The sequence below is a fragment of the Eleutherodactylus coqui genome, chromosome 3 (assembly GCF_035609145.1).
Source record: "Eleutherodactylus coqui strain aEleCoq1 chromosome 3, aEleCoq1.hap1, whole genome shotgun sequence".
NCBI lineage: Eukaryota > Metazoa > Chordata > Amphibia > Anura > Eleutherodactylidae > Eleutherodactylus > Eleutherodactylus coqui.
In genome coordinates this window covers 145,829,472-145,856,369 of record NC_089839.1, presented here as the reverse complement: position 1 = coordinate 145,856,369, position 26,898 = coordinate 145,829,472, and the positions used below count along the sequence as shown (strand labels likewise).

At 44.6% G+C, this 26,898-nt stretch overlaps 1 pseudogene; it reads left to right on the top strand.

The window, feature by feature from the left end:
- The first annotated feature begins 415 nt into the window (after nt 1–415).
- On the top strand, nt 416–24,638 carry LOC136619824 (ran GTPase-activating protein 1-like; annotated as a pseudogene).
- The last annotated feature ends 2,260 nt before the right edge of the window (nt 24,639–26,898 follow it).

Genomic DNA, 26,898 nt, shown 5'->3' with positions numbered 1-26,898 from the left:
GAAGACGCTGCCTCTGTGACGTCATCAGCCCTGCACTCAGGGGCCAATACTCCTATACACTTTTCACACTGCAAACACACACGGGCAGATTTATTAAACTGTCCAAAAGAAAAATGGTCTTAGTTGTTCACAGCAACCAATCAGCACGCAGCTTTCATTTTACCAGAGCAGAACACAAAATGAAAGCTGCCCTGTGATTGGTTGCTATGGGCAACCCAAACCGTTTCAGACAGCTTTATAAATCTCCCTCCACTGCCTCCATGCACTTTCACATCGCCTCCTGTGCCCACCACACACCTTCCCACAGCCCCTCATGTACTGTGTAACTAACCCACCACCCGCCTGCATCTGCTCCAGAGCACGCCTCTGCCAGAGTCATGTCACCGGGGGATGTCACGTGGCCTTTTACGTTAGCCCTCCTTTTACCCATCCCACTCCATCCTCTACGGTGTGGACAACGACTAAAGCGGCCGGGAAGTGCGGTAAGTATAGGCGGGTTCCCATGTTTTGTTTGTACCGCTGACGGGGTGTGAGGGTAGCACCGGGGACCGGTATACGGGGCCCCCAAACCGGGTGACATGACAGCTCTGGTTTTGGCGGGATACAGCCGTTTGTATGAATGGCCATACGTTTGCCGGCAGGTGATGACGTCAGGTAGTGGGCGTTGATATTACGGGTCCCCAATCCTTACGTCATCTGTTAGGGAGAAGTTAAGTCGTCCAGCAGCACGGTTATCGGTGGGTTCAGATGAGGGACCGCTACGGGGCTCTAGGCTATGTTAGCATCTGCAGGAGGGGCTTCTGGCGCAGGTCCGCCCCCCAGACCTGGACATAACGGCTCAGCATCCTGTGCTCTATTGTCCTGCAGACAGCCCGTGTTACAGTCAGGGGTCCATACGGCACCATTTGTCTTCATCCTTAGACTGCTTTGTTTCTCAGATTCAGTTTTGCTGGTAACCTGAAACACTCGTGTGAACAGAGCCTTATTCTGGAGCTCTCAGTAGGCTGCATACAAGAGCTTGGGGGGATTCCCTCCCGGGGCAGCACTCACAAGCCATGGCCGACGAGCTGCAGGAGCGCTGCGTACAAGAGCTTGGGGGGATTCCCTCCCGGGGTAGCGCTTACAAGCCACGGCTGAGGGTCTGCAGGAACGCTGCGTACAAGAGCTCGGGGGGGATCCCGTCCCGGGGTAGCGCTCACAAGCCATGGCTGACGGGCTGCAGGAGCGCTGCGTACAAGTGATTGAGGGGATTCCGTCCTGGAGTAGCGCTCACAAGCCGTGGCTGAACAGCTGAAGCCACACTGATTTCGGTCTCTTCTATTCATCTAAAGAGCTATTATAACAGAATATAAATGAGTAAGTAGTTGTAGAGGTAATTAGCTGTTACTAATCAGAACTAGTTCTGCCTGTTCCTGCAATGATGACTGTATAAGGGTTGTCCAAAGTAGGAAACTGTCACCTCCCCACAATGCCATACAATAAGTTGTACTGTTGGGGAGGTCATAGAATGGTTGGAAGGGACCTCCAGGGTTATCGGGTCAAACCACCTGCTCACTGCAGGCTTTACTAAGGCCTCATGTCCACGGGGAAAATCAGGCCCGCTACGGATTCTCCATGGAGAATCCGTAGCGGGTCCCTCCTGCTCTGCGGAAATGAGCGCTGAAAATAAGAATAAACTTACCACAGTGGACAGATCTTCTCTTCTTCGCGGCCGGATCTTTTTTTCTTCCACCGGCGGATGTGCTTGGCATGCCTGCGCCGGGCACATCTGCTGGACCGAAGAAAGAAGATCTGGCCGCGAAGAAGAGAAGATCTGCCCGGTCCGCTGCGGTAAGTTTATTCTTATTTTAGGTCTCCCGCGGATCCGGACGGCTTCCATAGGCTTCAATAGAAGCCTGCGGGAGACCCGCACGAAAATGGAGCATGTCCATTTTTTTCATGCTCCATATTTTTTTAAATTCCCTTTTATTGACCATCCGTGGGTATTTATCTACCCGCGGGTGGTCAATGCATCCCTATGGGGTGCGGATCCGTTGGTGGGAGAAGAGTTAAAATCCGCTGCAGATTTTAATTCTTCTTTTCCCCGTGGACATGAGGCCTAAATCATCCCAGACAGATATTTGTCCAGCCTTTGTTTGAACACTTCCAATAAAGGAGAACTCACCACCTCTCATGGTAACCTGTTCCACTCATTGATCACCCTCACCATCAGAAAGTATTTTTTCTAATATCTAATCTGTGTCTCCTCCCTTTCAGTTTTATCCCATTGCTTCTGGTCTTTCCTTGTACAAATGAGAATAGGGCTGATCCCTCTGCACTGTGACAGCCCTTCAGATATTTGTAGACCGCTATTAAGTCTCCTCTCAGCCTTCTTTTTTGCAAGCTAAATATTCCCAGATCCTTTAACCGTTCTTCATAGCACATGATTTGCAGACCGCTCACCATCTTGGTAACTCTTCTCTGAACTTACTCCAGTTTGTCTGTTTTTTTCAAAGTGGGGTACCCAGAATTGGACACAGTTATTCCAGATGAGGTCTGACTAAGGAAGAGTAGAGGGGGATAATTACCTGATCTAGACTCTATGCTTCTCTTAATACACCCCAGAATTGTGTTTGCCTTTTTGGCTGTTGCATCACATCGTTGACTCATGTTCAGTATATGATCTATTAGTATACCCAAGTCTTTTTCACATGTGCTGCTTATGCTCATCCTCTCCTGCGATCTGGTGATGCCATCCTGTGATGTTGGTGCGCACCATAAAAATATGATTTCTCCCCCCCAGATTCTATGGGAGAGCGTGTGTGGGGCTCTGAAAAGTTAGATTTTCTTGCCGCATTTTGACATCGCTAGATCACGGGAGCCGGTAAATATAAACAATACATCACCAGCTCCCCGTCACCTCCCCTGGTAGCACTAACTTTTATGGTGTTGTGGGACGTGGAAGATTCACTTTAAATACACCAATTTCGAGCCTATTATGTAAGACTTTTCTCATCAGTGGAGTGTACCCCAGAAAAAACAGGCAGAAAAGAACAGACTTCCGGGGTCCAGCCCTGAGGGATTTTTTTTACTGTAGACTTTTTTTTGTGTCGGAATCAATTATTTTTTTCTGACTTTGATTTCTGTTTTCTATAATTCTAGTGTTGTCTTGGCCTAGAAGATGGCATCTGAAGATATCTCACAGTTAGCCGATTCTCTGGCAAAGACCAAGGTGGGAGGAGGAGAGCTGAGCTTTAAAGGACGAACTCTGAAACTGAACACCGCTCAAGATGGTAAGTGGTGTTTTATCAGCAAAGTCTAACATAAGATTATTGTTCACAGTCCTCCTCACCCAAGATGTTCTGTAGTATCCCCATGCTACTGCAGAACAGCTTTTATGTCCTGAAAGTATAATATAAATAACCTTGACGTCTCCAACCGTAGGACCTCTGAGTAGTTGTGGGTTTCCATAGCTCTAATTCAGACTTCCTTCACTGACTGGGTCTATACATGGCCTATTAAAGGGGTTGTCCAGGGAGCCATAGATGATCCAGTCTGTTCAGTACTCTGCTTCTAGTCTGTTTCTGGTACCGATCACACGGTATGGATCCGTTCCAGGCGGTTGGCTGTCTGGTGCATTTTAATAACTAAGCCGACACAGAGACTGAAAGGGGCCGGTTTAGTGAGTGAAATAAACCAGTCAGCCCCAGCAATTACATCACCATCGACAGGAGGGGAGGAGTAATCCATACCTTGTGACCTGGTATCAGAACTGCTAGATTCAGTTGGGTAAGTTTTTTTTTTTTTTCTCCTCTCTGGACAAGCCTCCATTAGTTTTGTCCCAATGTAGTGAGTTTCCTTCAACCTTTTTTTTCTTTTGGTTTGTTTCTACTACATTTTAAAGAAAGTCTGTTACCTATATGTACTATATGAGGCTAATCCCATTATACTCTATGCTAACTACAGATGGCGGTCATTGTACCTTTTTTACCTGTGTGCTTTTCGTTGTGAAAAATTAGACACTTGCTGCTTTCCACATGGTAGGCAAATCTCTGTAGAACCCTCTGTTGGGCGGTTTCACAGCTGAAGTTGTTTCGGCTCTGTCCCCCTTCATACTTGCAAGAACGCCCCCTACTCTGATGATTGACATATTCGTGTGACATCACTGAGGTTATGGAGAGATGACTAGACGCCATTGGGCACGCAGTAAAGCTGGATGTACGGTGCCAGCACATATATCAATTAGCATACCATATGGGAAGTCTAATTTTCTGTGACTGAAATCATGCAGAAAAGTAAGGAAGGTACAGTTGCTGTCATCTGTAGTCAGCACAGCGTATACTGGGGATTAGCATCATATAGCACATATAGGTGATGGACTTCCTTTAAATCTGTTTCTCCCTCCATTTGCAGCTGAGGAAGTTGTTCAAGAAATTGAGAGATTCGAAGGACTTCAAGCTTTGCGTCTTGAATGCAACACTGTGGGTGTTGAAGCAGCCAAAGCAATAGCAAAGGCCTTGGAGAAAAAGCCTGACCTCAAGGTGAGACTACTTATGGTAATGTAAAATATATTGAAAAATGGTGTGTGTGTGTTCTTCCCCCTCAAAGAATGACTACCTGTTTACACGGGCCAGTTGTTTTATGCCTGTGCAAACTAAACGACAAACAATTAAGTGAATGAATCTTTAATCATTCCATCCATAGGAGCCCATGCAGTGGCTGACTTATTCGGTCCGGAAAGATAGTTCCGGGACTATCTTTTTGGCCCGCCATGAAAGCGCCAGGCGCTTTTACGCTGTTGGAATACAGCCATGTGATTTGATGCATTGGAATCCAATGCTTCAGAACGTAGCATAACTCTGCCGGCCATGAAAAAAGTGGCCGATATACGCTCGTGGTAAAGAGCCCTTACAGTTAGAAATGGTTAATGAAACCCAATTACAAAAAGTTTTCATTTCCAAAGACACTTTGATTAAAGAAAAAAAGGTGTACATAACGTTTAATTTTTCACACAGTGCTTCTGCATTTTGAACTAGTTTTTGTTACATGGTGACATGCTTTAATTTGTCATGTGGTGGTTTTCATCTGAGGCTGTGTTTCCCAAATTTTAAGATTTAAGAACTAGATGTTTTATGTCGTGGTTAGTACACTATCTTTGATTTCTACGTTTTTCTCAGTCAGGGAATCTACATCTACATCGTCCTTATGCCCTTGCATCTTCAGCTATTGTCCTGGACCATACATTTTTTTAATTTGGGATTTTTTTTTCAGATGGATGTTTTTTGAGTTTGGGTTGGTTTCACGTCTGTGTCGGAGCCTCCGTCCAGACGTTCTGTCGCAGATCCGGCTGCAAATACCAAAAGAAAAAGCGCTGCATGCAGGACTTTTCCTTGCATTCCAAAACCTGGTAGCTGGGCAGAAAGTGGGCAGAACCCATTATAACCAATGGGTTCCGTATGGCGCTGTCTAGTTCCTCTTCCCTGCTTCCCGAACGGAGCAAAAAAGCAGTATACTCTGCAAGTGTGAAAGCAACCCTAACAGCATCACTTTTACGTCTGTCTGATATTTGCATTTTAAGCTGATTAGGCAAACTATATTTATTGCTTTAGTAAATGCTGGTTCCTTTTCCTTTCAGAGATGTCACTGGAGTGATATGTTTACTGGAAGATTAAGATCTGAGATTCCTCCATAGCTGGTGAGTATGCTGATCTATGGTGTTATCGCAATGCAGTGGAATACAAGTGTTTATTGTGCTGTTTTCAGAGTACTGCCGTTATGTGTGTATGTGAGTACTTGCATGTATTTCCTTACAGATCTCTTTAGGCGAGGCGCTGACAACAGCCGATGCGCAGCTGACAGACCTTGATCTGAGTGACAATGCTTTTGGACCGGACGGTGTCCGAGGATTTGAGGCTTTGCTGAAGAGTCCCACATGCTACACCCTTCAAGAACTGAGACTAAATAACTGTGGCATGGGAATTGGTGGAGGAAAGGTACTTTAATGCCAGTTTTATAGTGGAAACAGTTTCATCATTCTGTCTGCTGCACATGTAAAGGGATTGTCACAACAAAGAAACTAGCATAGTGCTAGGATGTGCGACTAATGTTCCATCAGTGGGGTCTCTGACCCATGTGGTAAGACCCCCCTATCTCATGTGTGGTCCCTCAACCCCCTTTTGTATTTCTGGCCGACGCTTGGATTGTACGTTAACTTTTATCCAACTTAGTATTTGCTAAGCTGAGAACTTCCAGGGTAGCGGGCTGTAACTGCCAAAAAACTGTTTGCAGCAGTTTAGGTCTTCTTGTACTTTGTTTTTCCTGCAGGGTCTACTCTGTCATCCCCAAACAAAAGATGCTTTCAGGGATTCTTTTCAGGGGGAAGGTATAAATGAAAGACTACTTATTTTGTACACTAATTTTACCTGTTTCCTTCAGATTCTGGCTGCAGCACTTATTGAGTGTCACAAAAAATCCAGTTCTCTTGGCAAACCCCTAGTGCTCAAAGTATTTGTGGCTGGAAGGAATAGTTTGGAAAACGATGGTGCCACAGCTCTGGCAGAGGCATTTCGGGTATGTGCTACTTGTATAATTTACAGTAAGAAGGCTGCCTGTATCTCAAATTAAACCTCTTATTTTGTCCCTAGTTGATCGGCACTTTGGAGGAAGTACACATGCCCCAGAATGGAATAAACCATGCAGGCATCACCGCTTTGGCTGAAGCCTTCAAAGTGAATCCGCTATTAAAAGTCATTAATCTCAACGATAACACATTTACGGATAAAGGCGGCATTGCTATGGCAGAGGTAATATTTAGTAGGCATTTGCGATTGATTTGAATATCAGTCAGTTTCCAATGAACTGTTTAAGCAAATGAAATTTCTTGTTTTAGGCATTAAAGACTTTAAGGCAAGTGGAGCAGATAAATTTTGGGGATTGTTTGGTGCGTTCTAGAGGAGCAATGGCCATCGCTGGTGCTCTGAAAGAGGGTTTGCATAAAATAAAGGTAGATACTAGGCTGGTGATTATGAGACTTTCCCCTTCTGAAAAATGCTATTACTATGATTAACGCAGGTACTTACTACTTCTAAATTACTAGTCTGTATGGAGAGGATAATCTGCTGCCAAAGCTGGTCAGACTTCAGAGATTTTCAATGCTCAAAAAGATTGATTTAGGCCAATACATATTATTATAATTTTTTTTTTTTTTACTGTTTGGTGTATGGCTTGTTTTTCAAAATCGCTGTATGCTTTTAGGCCTCAGTCACACGGGTGTTTTTTGGTGCGATTTTGTGGATCGCATAACTGATGCACATCCGCAAATCGCGTGACCGGGGCTGACGATTCGCCGAAAAATCTGCACATAGCCGCGTTTATCGTCGCAGCAAAACGGCCGTCTGACCTGAGAAAAATTGCCGTGCGCATCAAAATGCGCATGAATCTTGGATCGGCCGGAACTTTTTCGTCGTGTAACATTGGCGTGTGTGGTGATAAACTCGAGTATTCGGCCATGTCCAACCTTTGACAAATATAAAGGCAAACAGCCTGGGTGGTAGTGTGCACCTGAGCTATTGGTGGTCACAAATCTGTATGTATGAGTGCAGTGATTTTCTTTGGGGTAAATGTCTTTTTGCTGTGGTAAAAGGGACAAATAAGCATTTTAACTTATCACAGTAGCAAGTTATTACACCTTGTAGTGCGCTGTAGCATGATTACATGCACGACGAGCATTATAACTACCATGCTTTTGACCCAAGTTTTGAAATACACCCCCACCAAAAACAGCCGTTTGGCCGGGTTGTGACACGCTATTTTTCTTCTATTGTGCGCTAAAGTAGCGGCGCGAACATTTTGTTCATTTATAAAATACACGTCTATGCCCATTGAACCCAGAAGGAGCGGGTGGTCATGTGCTGTTTATTGTACACATAATTGCTCAACCCTTCACAGGCTTCAGTGGCGATTCTTTTATGGCTGCTGAAGGCTGTGAGTGGTTTAGCAATCCTGTGCACAATGAACGGCACATGACCGCCCGCTTTATTTTTTTGGGGTTCTGTGCTACGGGCACTGGGGCTACAGCAGTGGATGGGAAGCAACCGAGGTAGGGGAGTATTCAGTTTTATTTCCTTTTAAGCCGTTCGCGTGTTTTTTATTTTTTTTTGTTTTGTTTTTTTGTCACAGACAACCCTTTAAGCCGTTTTCTGCCTCGTTTCATGTAACAAATACTTTTAACGGATGCTTAATAAAAGCATGTGTCTGTGGAAAAGCTGATCTCATGCTAAATGTTTTTTTTTTTATTCTCATTTGCTGTTGCTAACAGATCTGCATCTCATTAGCCTATAATAGAAGACAGAGCTAGATCAGTGATTTGTCATTTTAAATGATATCATTTTGGGTTTATTTGTAAAGGTTGGTATTTTTTATTCAGCATGTTTGTCTGAATTCACTAATGTCTGAGCTAGACTTCTCTCCTCGTATTGTCTGCACTGCATAATGTTCTCTCCTGAAACCAGATTTGTAATAATCTGTAGAAAAGTGTCTATAAACTTTTGTAAAGCCTGTATAGCAGTTGATAAATGATTCCATGAATGTAGTTCATAGTTTAATTTTGTCTTTGACCTTCATGACAGGAGCTTAACCTTTCCTTTTGTGAAATTAAGCGGGAAGCAGCCGTATGTTTGGCTGAATCTGTAGAAGATAAATCTGAGCTGGAGAAATTGGATATAAATGGTAAGCTTTGGGTAATTTAAAGGCATTTTGTCATCATTAATCGGAGCAAGAGATGGCTATTGCCCCCATGTTTTATTTTGAAGTTTGACTGGGAGCTGAGGTCTGAGTCACGGGACGGGCCATCCCTGCCTCTCCCCACCTGCATCTTGCAGAGTGACAGCTCTCATAACTTTTGTGTATAGTGAGAGAGCAGTCGCTCTCCATACATTGGTCAGGGAGAGGCCTGAGTGGCCCCCCTCTGAGACTCGGAGCTCACCCCCAGTCAAACTTCAAATTGTGTGTATTCTGAAATGCTGCAGTGTTTCAGAATAAAACTCTTACGGGGGCATGCTTCCTGTGCAGGCAGCATGAATCTGATGACTGAATCCCTTTAAATGTAAACTCCTGCTTTTAAATGTTATCAAAAAATGTTTGTTTGATCTTTAAGTACTTTTGCCTTTCTCCTCTTACTGGTTTTTAACCCCTTCCCGCTGCAGGGCGTAAGTTTACGTCCTGGCAGCCTGGTACTTCCCGCAACAGGACGTAAACTTACGTCCTGGAGAGAGCGCGGGATCATATGTGATCCCACGCTATCCCGCAGTGGGAGCCGGCTGTCAGTCACAGCCGGCGTCCCGCTGCAACAGCGGGGGGGCATCGGAGATACGCCCCCCGCTGTTAACCCCTTCCCTGCCGCGATCTAAGTAGATCGCGGCAGAGAAAGGGTTCACAGAGGGAGCGCGGCTCCCTCTGTGTCTCCGGCCGGAACTCGCGATGTCATCGCGAGAGCCCGGCCTGTCACCATGGCAACAGGACGCCAGACACTGGCGTCCTGTATTGCCTATGCCTGAGATCGCTGTATAAGCGATAAAGCATGGCAGAGCAGTAGCTCTGCCATGCCTTATGACAGCGATCATCAGGGCAGTGGTTAAAGTCCCTCAGAGGGACACAAACAGTGTAAAAAAAACAAAGATTAAAAAAAGAATTTAAAAAAAATGTAAAAAAAAGAGTAAAAAAAACATTTTTTTATACTTTTTCTCAGATTAGCATAAAAAAAGGTAAAAAATAAATAAAATCCCACATATTTGGTATTGTCGCGTCCGTAACGACGTGTACAATAAGTTGCACATGCTTTTGACTGTGCACGGAAAAAAACGCTAAAAAACTGAGGCAAAATGCTAATTTTTAGCATTTTGCCTCACTAAAAACGCAATAAAAGTGATCAAAAAAGCCGTATGTACCCCAAAATGGTACCAATAAAATCTACATCTCGTCTCGCAAAAAATAAGCCCTCACAGAGCACCGTACATCAAAAAATAAAAAAGTTACAGGACTTTGAATGCAGCAATTTAGAAAAAAAAAAGATTTAAAAGAAAAAGGGTTTTTATTGCAGAAAAGTGGGAAAACCTAAAGAAATGTAAGAATTTTGGTATTGTTGTAACCGTACCGGTCCGCAGAAAAAATGGAATGTCTCATTTATGCTGTATGATTAACACTGTAAAAAAAAAAAAAAATCTATGGCAGAATTGATGCGTTTTCTCTCCCTGCTATCATTAAAAAAAAAATAAAAGTTTTACAATATAGTTAATGTACCCAAAAGTGGCACCAATAAAAACTACAGTTCGCCACGCAAAAAACAAGCCCCCATATGGCCGCGTCGACGGAAAAATAAAAAAGTTATGACTCTTGATAAACGGAGAAGAAAATCCGCCAAAAATTGGTGCGTCCTTAAAGAGGTTGTCCCGCGCCGAAACGGGTTTTTTTTTTTTTTCAACAGCCCCACCGTTCGGCGCGAGACAAACCCGATGCAGGGACCTAAAAAAAAATCTGCACCGCGCTTACCTGAATCCCCGCGCTCCGGTGACTTCTTACTTACCGGTTGAAGATGGCCGCCGGGATCTTCTCCCTCGGTGGACCGCAGGGCTTCTGTGCGGTCCATTGCCGATTCCAGCCTCCTGATTGGCTGGAATCGGCATGTGACGGGGTGGAGCTACCAGGAGCCGCTCTCAGGCACGAGCGGCCCCATTGAGAAAAGAAAAAGACCCGGACTGCGCAAGCGCGTCTAATCTGGCGATTAGACGCTGAAAATTAGACGGCACCATGGAGACGAGGACGCTAGCAACGGAACAGGTAAGTGAATAACTTCTGATAACTTCTGTATGGCTCATAATTAATGCACAATGTACATTACAAAGTGCATTAATATGGCCATACAGAAGTGTATAGACCCACTTGCTTTCGCGGGACAACCCCTTTAAGCCCAAAATAGGCCATGTCATGAAGGGGTTAATTACATTGTTGCTTCTCCATAACAATAACTAGATATAAATGTCCACTTTTTAACATCCAATTTCTTTTAACCTAAATTTAAAAGTGGACTTGCACTTTAATAATTGTGTTCATGCACGTTCTTACTATAGGAATGCTTGTTTTGCAGGAAATAACCTGGGTGAAGAAGGATGTGAACATGTTCACGAAGTTTTGGATGGCTACCACATGAGTTCAGTGCTGACATCCCTGAGGTATGGAATCCTTGTCTGTCTAATCTGGGATCCATATCTTGTGTTTTGTTTTGTCTTTTTTTTTTCTTCTTTACTGTTATGGCCCTTTTACATGGGACTACAGACAGCTAAACCACTGTGCGAGCGCGAATGTCACAGCTAAGGCCCATTTAGACACAACGATTATCGCTCAAGCAACTTTTGAGTGATAATCGTTGTGTTATTTGCAGCCCACAATGAGCGATCACCTTGCGCTGCCAGTAGAGGATGCAGAAGACAAGCGGGGTGCCCCAACCTTTATGCAAGACTACTTCCAATCATTTTTACATTGCTAATTACAAAACCTCCCATCCACATATTTCCAATCATTACCACTTACATACCATAGGTCAGCATGTGAATGACAGAAAGTTAGTCCAATAGATTACATTGCTTATTATAAAATGTCTGAATTGTATTCAAAATCCTTATTGTGCATGTACTAATGTGCTTAAGCGCACAGGATCTCCCAGCATCCCATTGGCCACTCAGATATATCCACACGCATGCGCAGATTCTATATGATTATAGGTGTATAGACGTAATATCGCAATGTTCAGTGCATGCGCAGGATCAGCAGCGGCAAGCGAGCCGTTCACAGCACTCACAGAGCAGGCTCGAACCACACGTCACAGAGATATCCATCTCAGGTGGCCATACCCCTCGCATCATTGTGGTTGTCATAGACCATCAGATGCTTCTACGGACATTCACAGCAACCCTACGTTGCGGCAGTATAGCAATCACGCCCATTTACATAGCATGCCCCAAAAGGCATATGCTAAATAGCGTAAGGCAAAACATAATTCTTGGAGATAGGGTGTCCAATCTAAATATCCACTCAAGTTCTTCATTCTTTAGTGTTCTTTCTCTGTTCTTCCGCTTATGTTACTCGGGACATAATCTGTCACTCTAAAGCGGAGCTGACCAATTGAATGACCCCTTTCTGTAAAATGGGATGACAGCTGCCGTAGAGTAGCAGATTGTTACGATCCGTTTCTAAACCTGTTAGTCTTGATTACTAGTACATCCAGGTACTGGATCTTGTCCTGTGAATATGACATCGTAAAATTTTAATCTTGAAGAATGCCATTCAATATGCTATGAAACACTTGAACTTCTTCAATGGTGCCGCTCCAAAGCTTAAAAATATCGTCTATGAAGCGCCACCATGTACGGACTCTTGGCCACAATTCCAAGTTGTAAATTTTTGTCCTCTCAACATGATCCATAAAGATGTTGGCGTACGTAGGGGCCACGTTGGACCCCATCGCACTACCCTGGCATTGTCGGTAAAACCTCTCCTCAAAAATAAAATTATTATTATGTAACATAAACTCCAACAGTGCCAGGGCAAATTGTATAGATGAATTAGACAGATGGGATCCAACGAGGCACCCACGCACTGCCTCCACACCATCGGAGTGTGAAATAATGGTATAAAGGGTTTGTATCAAAAGTTACCAATATGATGTCACGATCTCTACCTCAACTTGGTTCAGTTTTTACCAAGAAGTCGCTTGTGTCTCTAATATATGTCTGTGCCATAACCACATGTTTCCTAAGGACCTTACCTAAAAATCTAGATGGATTGTTGAAAATAGAGCCCCGGCTGGATGTAATTCGCTTTCCGGGCGAATTTTCTAACCTCTTGTGTATTTTGGTTAATACATAAATGCAAGGTGTAACTGGATATTTAATAGACAAAAAATCCACCAAGGCCTGGTCAACAGTACCCAGCACCAGGGCCTCATCCACTATCATTCTCAATTGGGTCTGATATTGTTATGTGGGATCGCCCCTCAATAATTTATATACATTCAGATCTCTTAGTTGCTTTAATATCTCCATCCTATATTGTGCTGTGCATCAGGACCACCGCTCCACCCTTGTCTGCGGGCTTTATAGCGATAGAGCTATCCGCCCTCAGATCATTCAATGCCACGGTTTCTTCCCTACTCAAAGTACTTGTAATCTGTTTATTATATTCCTTTTTTTTAAGTTTGCATAGATCACCTTTAACCTCATAAAGGTCTCAACCATAGCATCCACTACAGGGAGTGGAAAATGGCTCTTGCTGCGCAGTCTGACACCCACCGAGGTAAATCCCTCACGGGTGTTGGACTGTGCAGCAGAGAGCCCAGACAGTGGTACATCTCTATCGGCAAAAAGCATACGTAATTTCAACTTGCGCAAGAAACTGTCGCAGGCCTGATCTAATTGGAACCAATCTATGGAAGATTGAGGGCACATGCACAATAAGGATTTTGAATACAATTCAGACATTTTATAAAAAGCAAAGTAATCTATTCGTCTAAGGTTCTCAATTCATGCACTTTGTAATATACATCGTGCATTAAATATGAGCCATACAGAAGTTATTCACTTACCTTCCCTGCGCTGGCGTCCCCGTCTCCATGGCTCCGTCTAACTTCAGCGTCTAATCGCCCGATTAGACGCGCTTGCGCAGAAGGGTCTTCTGCCTTCGGGTCTGTCCGGCAGCATATTAACACATTCTGCCGCAGTTCTCCGGCGCGGCCGATTCACCCAATCAGCTGGCTGGAATCGGCACATGTGACTACACAGCGTGCACGCGGATTGCCTGCAGCAGCCGTGTGCACTACACAGTACAGTTAAGCAGCCGTGCACTACACACTACACTTAAGCAGCACGGGGTTAGGTTTAGGGTTAGGGTTAACTAAACCTAACCCAAACCCCAACCCTAAACCTTAACCCTAAACCTTAACCCTAAAGCTTAACCCTAACCCCAACCCTAAACACTAACGGTAAACCTAACCCTAAACCCTAACCCCGTGCTGCTTAAGTGTAGTGTGTAGTGCACGGCTGCTTAACTGTACTGTGTAGTGCACACGGCTGCTGCAGGCAATCCGCGTGCACGCTGTGTAGTCACATGTGCCGATTCCAGCCAGCTGATTGGGTGAATCGGCCGCGCCGGAGAACTGCGGCAGAATGTGTTAATATGCTGTCCGGCAGCATCGTCGTTCTGGCTCCGCCCCTTCTACGCGGCATCGCGTAGCTCCGCCCCGTCACGTGTGCCGATTCCAGCCAATCAGGAGGCTGGAATCGGCACACGGGGCGGAGCTACGCGATGACGCGTAGAAGGGGGCGGAGCCAGAACGCCGATGCTGCCGGACAGACCCGAAGGCAGAAGACCCTTCTGCGCAAGCGCGTCTAATCGGGCGATTAGACGCTGAAGTTAGATGGAGCCATGGAGACGGGGAACGCCAGTGCAGGGAAGGTAAGTGAATAACTTCTGTATGGCTCATATTTAATGCACGATGTATATTACAAAGTGCATTAATATGGCCATACAGAAGTGCTGAACCCCACTTGCTGCCGCGGGACAACCCTTTTAACTGATTTGGTGTCTTTATTTATTTATTTTTACAGAATGCATCAATTGTTAACTTGAAATTCAAGTTTTCCCTAGCTGTTTTTCCTTCTGTATGTAAATATGGACACCCTTTCAAAGATGTTGGTCTTCATGCTTGCTGAACTTACTCAAATAAGCTTCTAACTCTTTTTTGCCCATTAACAATATCTTATGCTCTGTTTATATATTTTTTCTTAGTGATGATGAAGGGAATGATGAGGAAGATGGTGAAGATGATGAAGAGGAGGAAACGGATGACGCAGATGAAGGGGACGAAACCGATGAAGGAGAAGAAACTGAGGAATTTGATGAAGGGGAGGAAAATGAGCAAGAAAAGCCCAAGAAATTTCTTCCTCAGGTAATCGTTTAAATAAAATAGTCTAGTTCAAGATTGCAGTTTATGATGCACAGTACAAAACGGACCTGTGTGTTGGATGTTTCATAAAAGCTTGGGAAATGCATAAAAATACTGTTAGCAGACTTGCTTCTCTTGGTAGGAAGCAGAAGACTGTAAGACTATTCAGTTTGATGTAGAGAACTTGGAACAACTATGGGCGATTTGAAAAACTATTGGCTTCTTCACTATATTTTCAGATTGCTTCCGTTGCGAAGTGTCCTGGGCTGTTTCTCCACTTTTCATTGTTTATAGAGCTCTTGCTCACTGTATGATGGAATATGACTACCACTCTACTTGGCTAAAGGGTGTTAACCCATTCCCGCTGCAGGACGTAAGTTTACGTCCTGCAGCAGGGTACTTCCCGTAACAGGACGTAAACTTGCGTCCTGGGGATAGCGCAGGATCACATATGATAAAAATAAAAATGTCAAAAAAAAAGTCAAAAAATTTTTTTTATGCTTTTTCTCATATTAGCATTAAAAAAAAAAGGAAAAAATTAAAAACCCCACATATTTGGTATTGACGCGTCCGTAATAACGCCTACAATACATCAAACATGCTTTTTATCCTGCACGGCAAAAAGCGTAAAAAACAGGGAAAATGCTCATTTTTAGCATTTTGCCTCCCATAAGGCGCAATAAAAGTGATTAAAAAAAACAGATGTACCCCAAAATGGTACAAATAAAAATACAGCTCGTCTCGCAAAAAATAAGCCCTCACAGAGCTCTGTACATGGAAAAATAAAAAAGTTATAGCACTTTGAATGCTATAAGAATTTCCAAAAAAAGGGTTTTTATCGTGGAAAAAAACCTAAAAAAAAATAATAATTTTGGTATCGTTGTAACCGTACCGGCCCGCAGAAAAAAATGTGTTGTATCATTTTATGCTGCATAATTAACGCTTAAAAAAAACCCAAAAAAAAACAAAACTAAAAATCTATGGCAGAATTGATGCGTTTTCTCTTCCCTACGATCATAAAAAAATAACAGTTTTACAATGTGGTCTATGTACCCAAAAATGGTACCAAAAAAATCTACAGTTCACTACGCAAAAAACAAGCCCTTATAAGGCCGCGTCGACGGAAAACTAAAAGTTATGGAGATGGAAAAATACCAAAAATCGCTTGGTCCTCAACGCCAAAATAGGCCATGTCATTAAGGGGTTAAAAAACCCCCACAGAAGCCTTGAATGAAAGCAGTGTGACCAGAGACTTGCTAAAACTTTGTTTTCTTGAATTTAAAGTATACCTGTTGATTTCTGTTTTCTGCAAGGAGTCTACACCGGCTGCCTCTCCCCGCCCTCCTGTTGATGCATCCACTTTCCTCAACTTTCCTTCTCCTGAAAAACTCTTGAACATGGGTCCTAGGCGTTCAGCAATTATAGCTCAGGTATTCTGTGTTACTAAATCCCCAATACAAATAATTAACGGTATAGTGAATTGGAACACTTGCTGTATGCCTGCTAACTGAGCACCTACTGTGTGTGTTAAAACGTTTTGTTTAGGTTTATTCCTAATATTCTGTACTTATTTCCAGACTGATGTTGCAGACCCTGATAAGGTAGTACAGGCTTTTGTCCAAATATCCTCAGTATATAGAGATGATCAAGAGGTAAAGACAGCAGTGGAAGAAACAATTGGTAAGGAAGAATTCTCATAAAACTAGATGGTAAACTTGAGCTTTATTCAGACAGGTGTATTTTCTGTCCCTGTGCTTTCCTTGTATTTCACAGATGGCACACAGACCATTATAGTCTGAGGCTATATACACGAGTGAGTTTTTGCCAAGAAAAAAATATCTGCATGTCCTATTCTCATTCATATTCTTGGGCGAGAATAGCACATGCAATGTTCATGGAGATCAGACGGCATGTGGATGGGTGTTCAATCAGAGTTACGCCCAAGATTCTTGGGTATAGCTTGCACTCATCCATCTGAGTAAGGCCTTACTTAGTTTATTAACTTCCAACTTGTATTCTTTTTCCTTTCAGATGAGTTGATGACGAAGGCTTTTAGCAGCTCTGTTTTTCAGCCAAACATGTTCATTACCAGTTTGCTTGTTAGTATGGGACTACTTAAAGGGGTTGTCCCGAGAAAGCAAGTGGGGGTAAGCACTTCTGTATGGCCATATTAATGCACTTTGTAATATACATCGTGCATTAAATATGAGCCATACAGAAGTTATTCACTTACCTGCTCCGTTGCTGGCATCCCCGTCGCCATGGTGCCGTCTAATTTCAGCGTCTAATCTCCCGATTAGACACGCTTGCGCAGAAGGGTCTTCTCCCTTCTCTTGGGTCTCGGCACGAGCGGTGTTCTGGCTCCGCCCCTTCTACGCATCATCGCGTAGCTCCACCCCGTCACGTGTGCCGATTCCAGCCAATCAGGAGGCTGGAATCGGCAATGGACTGCACAGAGCCCACGGTGCACCATGGGAGAAGACCCGCGGTGCATCGTGGGTGAAGATCCCGGCGGCCATCTTGGTAAGGTAAGTAAGAAGTCGCCGCAGAGCGGGGATTCGGGTAAGTACTAAACTTTTTTTTTTAACCCATCCCTTGTGTTTGTCTAGCGCCGAACGGGGGGCCTATTGAAAAAAAAAAAAAAGCCGTTTCGGCGCGGGACAACCCCTTTAACGTATGATCAATGTTTTGTTTGCTTCTGCTCCATTTGGCTTCCACTTTTTTAACGGAACAAGTAGCACTGCAGACTGAGCTGTTAGGTTTCCTTTTTTAAATAAAACAAACGGAAATAAAGCAAAATGAAAGCATTCTTTTTATTTCTTGACCTAAAAATGAAACGGAGAAACAGAATTGTGACTAAAAGCCTAAAGCAGGTGTGAATGTACTGTTTCTTCCAGAAGTGATAGCTACTAATATAACTTGTAGCTCCCTGTTTGGGTAAGATATACAAGCAGTTTGCGTGTCTTTAGAGAATGGTCAGCTGTGATTACAGCATTCACTGACTCGTGCAAGCAGTCTTTGGGGACCTTTCACACGGGATAGAATTGGTCTGCGCAGACATTCCTGTGTCACAATGTTATCCTTTTGGGGCTTGAATTCCGCACCTGTTAAAATCCACGTGTCTTTACTTCAATACTGCAATATTACGTTCTGCAGTCAAAAAGCTTTCTGCTGTGGAATTACGGATGTCTTGCAGGATAATTGTTGTGCATTTCTTAGCTTCTTAGTAATTCTGCAATAAAAGTCTGCTGTCCCGCTGGAGAACAATAGTGATGTATTTGGAGAACAGACCACCCGCTATTCTCTAAATACATGCACATGAAGTACTAAGGGGCTGATTAGCCCATTATGATCGCTCAAAACTGTCAGTTTCTGATGAATTTTGAGCAATTATCTGTGTGTGTAAATGCATCTTTAGAGACGTTTGCACACGGAATAGGCCGCATGGCAAGCCACGGTAAATTCCACACCAAAATCCGCTTTGAGACCTGAGAATTTTGGTGTGGAACTCCACAGCTGCAGATTTGGCTGCGTTCCGCTGCGTAATTTTGTCTTGTGTGAAAGGTCCCTTAGGCCTCCCTCACACAGGGCGTTTGCAGAAACGCAGCGTTTTTGAACGCTGCGTTACCGCAGATTCCGCCCCGTTTCAGCAGCGCTGGCATACTTTATGCCAGTGTTTTGGCTGCGTTTTCTGCTCGGCTGAAAACGCAGCCAAGAATGCTGAAAAGCAAAAAAGGAATACTCACCTAGCCGCTGCAGTCCGGGTCGCGGCCGCTGGTCTCTGCCGCTGATCCGCGCTTCCTTGGCACTCCCAAGTCTATTGCCGGAGGCCAGGTTTGAGAACCCCGCCTCCGGCAATAGAGTGCTGTGATTGGTTGTCGGCACGCTCGATGCCCAATCACAGCCCTTCATTGACTGTCTCAGCCAATCACAGCACTCTATTGCCGGAGGTGGGGTTATCAAACCTGGCCTACGGCAATAGACTTGTGGATGCAGGGGAAGCCCAGATCAGCGGCAGAGACCAGCGGCCGCGACCCGGACTGCAGCGGCTAGGTGAGTATTGCTTTTTTTTTCTCTCTACCTAGCTGGGACTGATTTTCGGGGTAGGGTTTCTATTGCAAGCCCTCACCCTGAAAATCAGCGAGCGGTTAATTCTGTCAAAAACGCGGCACCAAGTGTTGCCGCGTTTTCAGCAGTGCTAAAACCGCTGCCCATTCATTTCAATGGGTGACGCAGGGCTGAAAACGCCCCAAAATAGAACTTGCATCGCTGTCAAAGTGCAGCGTTGGGAGGCGCTGTGTTTTCAGCCCGGTGTGAGCAGCCCCATTGAAATGAATGGGAGTGTTGTACAACGTTTAGCGCTGGGCTGAAAAGGCAGCGCTAAACGCTGTATAAAACGCCCCGTGTGAGGGAGGCCTTAGACTGTGTTCACAGAACATTTAAATACTTTGTTCGGCTCATATACAAGCAAAATCTATAAGCACCATTGACGTTAATAAATGCCAAGACTGTCATTTTTGCATATGTTGGGGGGATGTTGTGTCAGCCCCCCTTCTTTTCCTCATAGAGTAACACTTTAGTCAGTTTTATTAAAGGCGCTGCATGGATTTTGGTGGTGTTTTGTTTTTTAAATACTTCTGTTTCCTACTGCTTTTTAGGTCTAGTACCAGCATTTTTTGCAGGGCTTTACATAGATTGTGTGCCACAGAAACTGATAATGGCATCGGTTTAACGTCCCTGCTGCACACTTGGGCTAATTTTATAGCAGGGCAATAAGTCTGGAACAATATATCCAGAGTAAATGCAGGCAATATACGGAGAATCGGCAAACTCTACGCAGTTGTAGTCTTGGTTAGATTTTAAGCAAGGACCCTCCAGTGTTGCAAGGCAAGCACTGTGCTGCTAGACAAGCTTAGTTGTACAGTCCCTGTTCTCTTGCACTCAGTTTTTTTCTGTTATCACTCTTATTTAATTGAGTACATCTCAAATTGGCAATTAAAGGTAATGATCTCACCTATGTAGCAGGTTATGTTAGCTCCCGTCTTCTATTTCTTGCTGTGTCCTCTTTTCAGCATGAAGAAAGCAGTCTCTCATCCATACCGCTCGATCCTAGGCGGTTTCCTGACACGTGCATTTAAATGATAGGAGCTTGGATGCATAGAGATAAAAGCTTTCTTGATCAAGGCCTGAGAAGGTTGAAACGCGTCCTCAGGACGTTTGTATTTTTCTTGTTATGATGGGCACATACTGAATAAATACAAGAAAGCTGTAGTAGCACAGGGAATCGAATGCATGCGTTAAGTAAAGTAGAAGGTCATCGGCGAAGAGCGCCATTTTATATTCTATGCCACCTGTTCTGATACCCGCTATCGAACTATTTTGGCGGATTGCATCGTTAGGACATACAGGAACGGGGATAAGGGGCAACCCTGCCTCGTCCCGTTCCCTGTCTGGAAGGCGTCCGACAGGGTCCCATTGACTCTGATACTGGCAGAAGGGCTGTGGTATAACGACAGGATTCGGTCTTTCATTCTAGGGCCAGCTCCTATTATATCCAGCGTGGCAGCGGGGAAACTCCAGTTAACCTCGTCGAACACCTTCTCAGCATTAACCGCAAGGAGACGGAGAGTGCTATTCACCTGTTTGGCTGTAGTGATCAATGACAGGGATTTGATAGCATTGTCCCTCGCTTCTCTGCCCAGCACAAAACCCACTTGTTCCCTTTGGATCAGACTTGGGATAATATCTTGAAGACTTGAAGCGATCAGTTTTTCAAATAGTTTTATGTCAATATTAAGGAAGGAAATTGGTCTATAGTTGCTGAACACCGAGGTATCCTTACCAGACTTGGGGATGACCGTGATGTGGGTGATCAAAGCGTGGACTGGGAAGGGGCACCCACACCCCACTGCGTTAAAGGCTCTGAGGACCAAAGGCGAGATCTCCTCCCAAAATAATTTCTAGAACCTGGCCGTAAAGCCGTCTGGTCCTGGGCTCTTGCCCACTTTAAAATTTTTAATTAGCTCTGAGAGCTCTTGGGAGGAGAAGTCCGCCTCCGATTCCTTGTCTGTCACATTCTTTTGTGGGTGTTTAGGGACAGGTATGCCTCCGTCTCCTCCACCCTACATTGGGAGCCCGGCTGACCCGACTTGTCAATATTGTAAAGCTTGGAGTAATATCCTATCAGGATATTCGGGGTGGAGTGGACTGCACCCCGCCCCCTTCTAGGAACATCGGAGAGGGGTGCCCTGGGCTGTAAAGCCCTTGCTAGCCAGCTCCCACACTTGTCCCCATATTCAAATGCTCCCCTGCGCAGCCTATCCCCTGAAGGCCAGGGATCGATGGTCAAGTGTTTTTAGTATCTGCTGTCTGAGTCGAGATCTCTGCTTTAAGAGTGTCTTTTTGGAATCTCTTGTTGGCTGCCTCTTTAGCCTGTAGGTTTAGGATAAGTTTATGAAGATTCGCTGTATTTTCCCTTTTGAGCCTCGCCCCGTGTAAGATTAAGATACCCCTGGTGACGCACTTCAACGTTTCCCACTGGATGGGGGGCCCCTGTAGAGTCGGCCCGACGCACTTATGTGAATACTGTGATTGCGTTTTTAACGTCTATTACGCACAAGGGATCTTTTAAGCAGATTGTCGTTGAGTCTCCACGAGGTACCCTCCGGGCGACTGCCACACCTCGTGAACTCGCCGAAGACCGGCGTGTGGTCCAACCCGATAGTCACCCAGAGAGCACCTCGGGGAGCAATCCAACAAACTCTGTGAAGCTAGGAGCACAACTATCCTAGTGTATGAGTTGTGTACAGAGGAGGGAAACGTGCAGTCCCTGACCCCTGGGTCAAGAATCCACTAGGTGTAAGGCGTTAAGGGTTTTTTTGAGGGCGTGTAATGCTGATTGGGGGAGAGGTCCGACATGAGGACGCATCAAGCTCTGGGTTCAGCACCAGGTTGAGGTCTCCTCCCAGAATGATTTTAGAGCCTTCTGCAAATCCACCCAGTGCCTTCAGTTTCCTCGTGGCACAGGCAACCAGCTCTTGGTTGGGAAAATAAACGTTACCTAGGGTTATAATGGAGCTAACTATATCAACCTTCAGAAAGATGAATTGACCCCCCCAGGTCCATTTTGGAACCCAGCACCGGGTGTCTGAACCCCTTATGGAGTGCAATTGATACTCCTTCCGCTTTTTTAGAGTGGTGGGAGCCATGGTACTAGATGGGGTAATACTTTAAGTTGCAGGCAGGGATGCTGTCCGCTCTGAAATGCGTCTCCTGGAACATGACCATCAACACCCTCTTTTTGTGGAGGTGGTAAAGGATCTGGCTTTTCTTCTGTGGGATAGTAAGTCCCTTGGCGTTAAACGTGCTGCATGACAGATCACCCATGATCTCAGTGTAGAAAAGAGAGGGAAAGGATGGGGGGGGGGGGGGGCGGGGGAATAGGAGGACAAGACGCATACAAAAACAGGTAACATAAAACAGAAAAAAAAGCTATCGTCTCCCGATAGGCTGCAAAGGCTAAGCATGCTCCTCTTTCTGCGGCGCCATCTTGCTTCGCGGTGCCACGCTCTCTTCTCTCCCGGACTTTGGAGGAAAGTCGCCAGGCTCCCTCTATGGGTGGTCGGAGCCTTCCTGGTACCCTCCAAGGTCGTCTTCTTCCCCATTAGGGCTGCTGTCAGGGTCCTGGTCACGTCCGGGGTCTGTATAATGGAGCCGGGAGCAGTGTGCGGCTGCGACTTACTCCCTCATCAGTAGGCTCCGCCTCCCTTTCTTTTTCTTTGTTTAATATCATTAAGCGTGTAATAAACTGTCATGGATTTTAAATATTCCAAATTTTAGTTGTTTTTTTTTAAAGAGTCTTTTAGCTAAGATTTGAGGGATTTAGGGGGGTTATTAGGAAAAGTTTGTGTATTTCCTGAAGGTTTATGATTGTGCCATAGGTAATGGGGCTAAGGACACGTATATGATTTTTAACTGGGGAATAAAACCTGAGTAAATAATGGTGGTTGTCTGTCAAGAGCGACTTTTCTATGTCTTTACTGAGGGGGTATCTATTGGGTTGTCTATTAACGAGAGATATCTGGCAAGGTGATTCACTTGATAGTACTGGTGGATGCTAGGAAGGCTAAATCCTCTTCGTGGTCTATTTTGCATTAAATACGAATGGGCTATTTTTGGGTTAGGATTAGAGATGAGCGAGCATACTGGATAAGGCAAACTCCTCGAGCGAGTAGTGTCTTATTCGAGTACCTGCCCGCTCGTCTCTAAATATTGGGCTGCCGGCGTGGAGAGCGGGGAGGAACGGAGGGGAGATCTCTCACTCCCCCCCCCTCGCTCCCCCCTGCTCACCGCCGCAACTCACCTGTCACCCATGCCGGCAGCCGACTCTTTAGAGACGAGCGGGCAGGTACTCTACTAAGGCACTACTCGCTCGAGTTAGAGGTTAAAGAGGGTTTTAAGTCTGTTGAAAGAGTGTTTGGGTACTGCTATTGGTACTGTGTTTATATAGTGTATAGAATAGCTGGTAAGACATATGTGGATATCACGTTTTTCCATTCCATCCATGAAAGGAAAGGTATATTTAAGCTCTGCAGTTGGTTTTGTATTTTCGTTTAAAAGTGGAGCGTAATTAAGTTCATATAGCCTAGATGTGTCCAGGGTTGATCTGCTATCCAAATATTTGATACCAGCAATGGGCCGTTTGAAAGGAGACTGTCCATTTTTATCATTGGTGTTGAATCTTCAGGGACAGAAATATTTAAGGCTTCAGAGTTATTGTAATCTTATTTTGAAGTTAGAGACTTTTCAAACATTTTCAAAAATTCCTAGGATTGCTGGGAGTGCTGTTAATCAGGTTTGTTATCATAATTAGGAGATCGCCTGCATAGGCTGCTGTAGCGTGTGTAACCTCTCTGACTTTTTGAAATGAGGATTTCTAATGCTTCTATTCATGTGTTTATCTCTTTATAGAGCGAGGAGAAGATTAAAGCCGTCCCACACTTGTATGGACCATTACTGTCCTTAAATCATGTTGTGCAACAGGATTATTTTCAGAAGTCTCTCGTTCCTATTCTGTTGGCTTTTATTTCCAAGTATGTATTCAAGACTAAATACTGATTTTTATATTGCGCAGTTTACATTGTTTGTCTTTTAAGTGAATTTGTCTCCTGAACTAAAGTCTGAAAATTATTTGCTTTCTCTACTCTGCTAGAATCTCTATAAAAATATTTATCTTTTTGTAGGCCAAATCGTGCACTTGAATCTCAGCCCCAAGCCCGGCACATCCTGATGCAAACTCTTCATAAGTTGTAATCCTTCCAGCACGATTGGACTCTGGTGGCTACAAGCTGCAGAAAGGGGGAAATGTTGCTAAGAGACTTCAGACCGTGCAGAGAGTCAAACTCCTTCAGCCCTTCTCCACAGCCCCTTTTCCAGTCTTTGTTTACACATGATTGGGGTTTATGCCCTACCTCTCCATACTGAACAACCCAGATAACTTGGTCTGAATCTCAGGAAACAAAAGGTCTAAAGCTGGACATTTATTAAATGTGTCTTTAAGGCCGTGCAGAAAAACACTTGATGGTGTGTTCGCTGCATTGCAATGATTGATGTGAAGCTCCTGTTTAATGCCTACTATTTGAGTACAGATGTTCTTCATTTGGAATTTGATACACAACTAATTTTCTAAAAGATGCAACTAGTGAGTCCATTGACTTGCTGGTTTGTTGTAAGAAGGCAGGTATGCTATTTCAACAGAAGTGAAACTGAGTAACGGGCAAAAGTGAAAAGCCAATTGATAGCAACTTCATGCGTGAAGTGTGTGTCTTAAAATGAAGGCCTGTAAATTTAGATGAAGCCCATGCCCTGGATTTCAAGAGATCGGTGTAAATTTATATGTAAATACTTTGTGTTTTTATTTATGCCACAATGTTTTCTTACGCTTGTAGAACTAAAACATTTTAAACATTTTTGTTTTTGCCAATAAGGGACTTCTCCAATTACCTTAACTTTTTTTTTGAGTATGTTAGGCTGGCTCCACATCTGCAGTAGGACCTCCAGTCGGAAGTTCCACTGCAGATCAGGCTTAATATGCCAGAAGAAAAAACTGTCGCCTGAGCAGAAACTGACCGGCCCCTGTTATAGTCAGTGGGGTCCATTCAGCACTATTCAGTTACATCCTGATACGGAGCCGTTCAACTGCAGTGATTCCCCTTTCCTGCTTCCCAAGCAGAGCAGGAAAGCAGAACCCCCGACGCAGATGTGACACCACCCTTACTGAATGAGATCTGGATTGCTGTTGTGGAGTTTTTGTTTTTCTCTTTTTTTTTTTTTTTCCCCCCACTCTTGATTTGATTTGGCTCTACCATCTCATCAAGAAGTCCTATTGGTAGGACTTCGTTGCTTGGGTAGTCCTAGTGATCTTGTTACTTTTTGAAGATGAGGTCCTAAATAACCTTTTTCATATAATTAGGCCTCATGTCCACAGGCGGATTTGACTTGAGGACGATCCGCAATTCAAGCCACCCATAGGGAGATATTGGCATTTGCGGCTTAATTAAAACGTGCGGATTTGTTTTCTGGACCTCCTAGACCTTGAAGTCAATGGAAGCTGTCCGATACGTGGCCCATCCACAGTTGAATTGCTGACGGGCTGCTGATTCTGTGGGAAAGCAGGAGACTGAAAAGAAAAATCTCTACTGTGCATGTGCGGCGGGGCACCCCCACACATCCGCAGGGGAAAAAAAGACCGGTTCGATAAGTAGGGAACCTGCAGGGTCCTCGGCTGCAGGCAGGGACAGATTCCTCTGCGGGTTCCCATATGTAGAATCCGATCTGCCTGTGGACATGAGGCCTAAAGGCCCATTTAGACACAACGATTATTGCTCAAAAGCCATCTTTTCAGTGATAGTTGTTGGGTGTAAATGTGCTCATCTTTCAGTTTTCTGCTGAACTAGGAATTTAAGCTGATAAGTAGGTCTGCATGCTGTGCTCTGGCTGGGAAGAGCTGATCACAATTAAATGCATTGTATCTGCTGCTCTCAGCTGTCAGCCCCTCCAGTAGAACAAAAGGAATGTAATCAAGGAACAGCAGGTGGTCTGTTCCCTGACTACAGCTCCTGGTGGCTCACACTCTACTAATTGGTACTAATAAGCTTTAGTACCAGGTAAAACTTTATGCAAAATGATCGCTCAAAAGCCATCTTTGCAGTGTAAATGCACCTTAAGTGTTTCAGTTCACGGGATGATTATCGTTCATAATTCCTCAAATTCCTGCGTGGTGTTCAGTGTAAACAGTAGTCATTCACTTTTGAACAACTGTCTGTGTACTGTGAACAGACTCGGTGGGGGGAGAATGCAGTGGACCCATTCCACCTCCATGCCGGCAGCAATGTGAGTGATGCCAACGATACTCGCTCCTGCGTAATGGCACAGGAGCGGGTATCACTGGGATGAGCTGCCGGGCATCATTAGTCTGACAGCTTGTCCCGTGTAAATGGATCTTCAGAAACAATCTCTTCTGGTATTTGGAACCCTTAGGGCATGTTCACAAAGAAAATCTGAGGCAAATCCTCCCTCTGTGAACATGCCCTTGTGGGTAAGGAAACACACAATAGAATTGCTGCATCTTTTACCTGTTGATTTGCACAGATGAAATCCACAACATATTGCAGTAGCGGGCATGTAGATGAGATTATATTAATCACATCTACATGTTGTGGTAGTTTTCCACACTAAAGTTTTTTTGCATTGCGGATTTTGAAATCTTAGGCTGGGTTCACACAGGGCGGATACCCGTCGGAAATCTCGCGGTTTGGCCGCAGCAAAAACCGCGAGATTTCCGCCGGGAGAACTGCCGCGGTTTAAGCCGCGGCGGCTTTGAAGCGGCCCGGCCGCTTGCTTTTCCGTTGCGGCCGGCGCTCCCATAG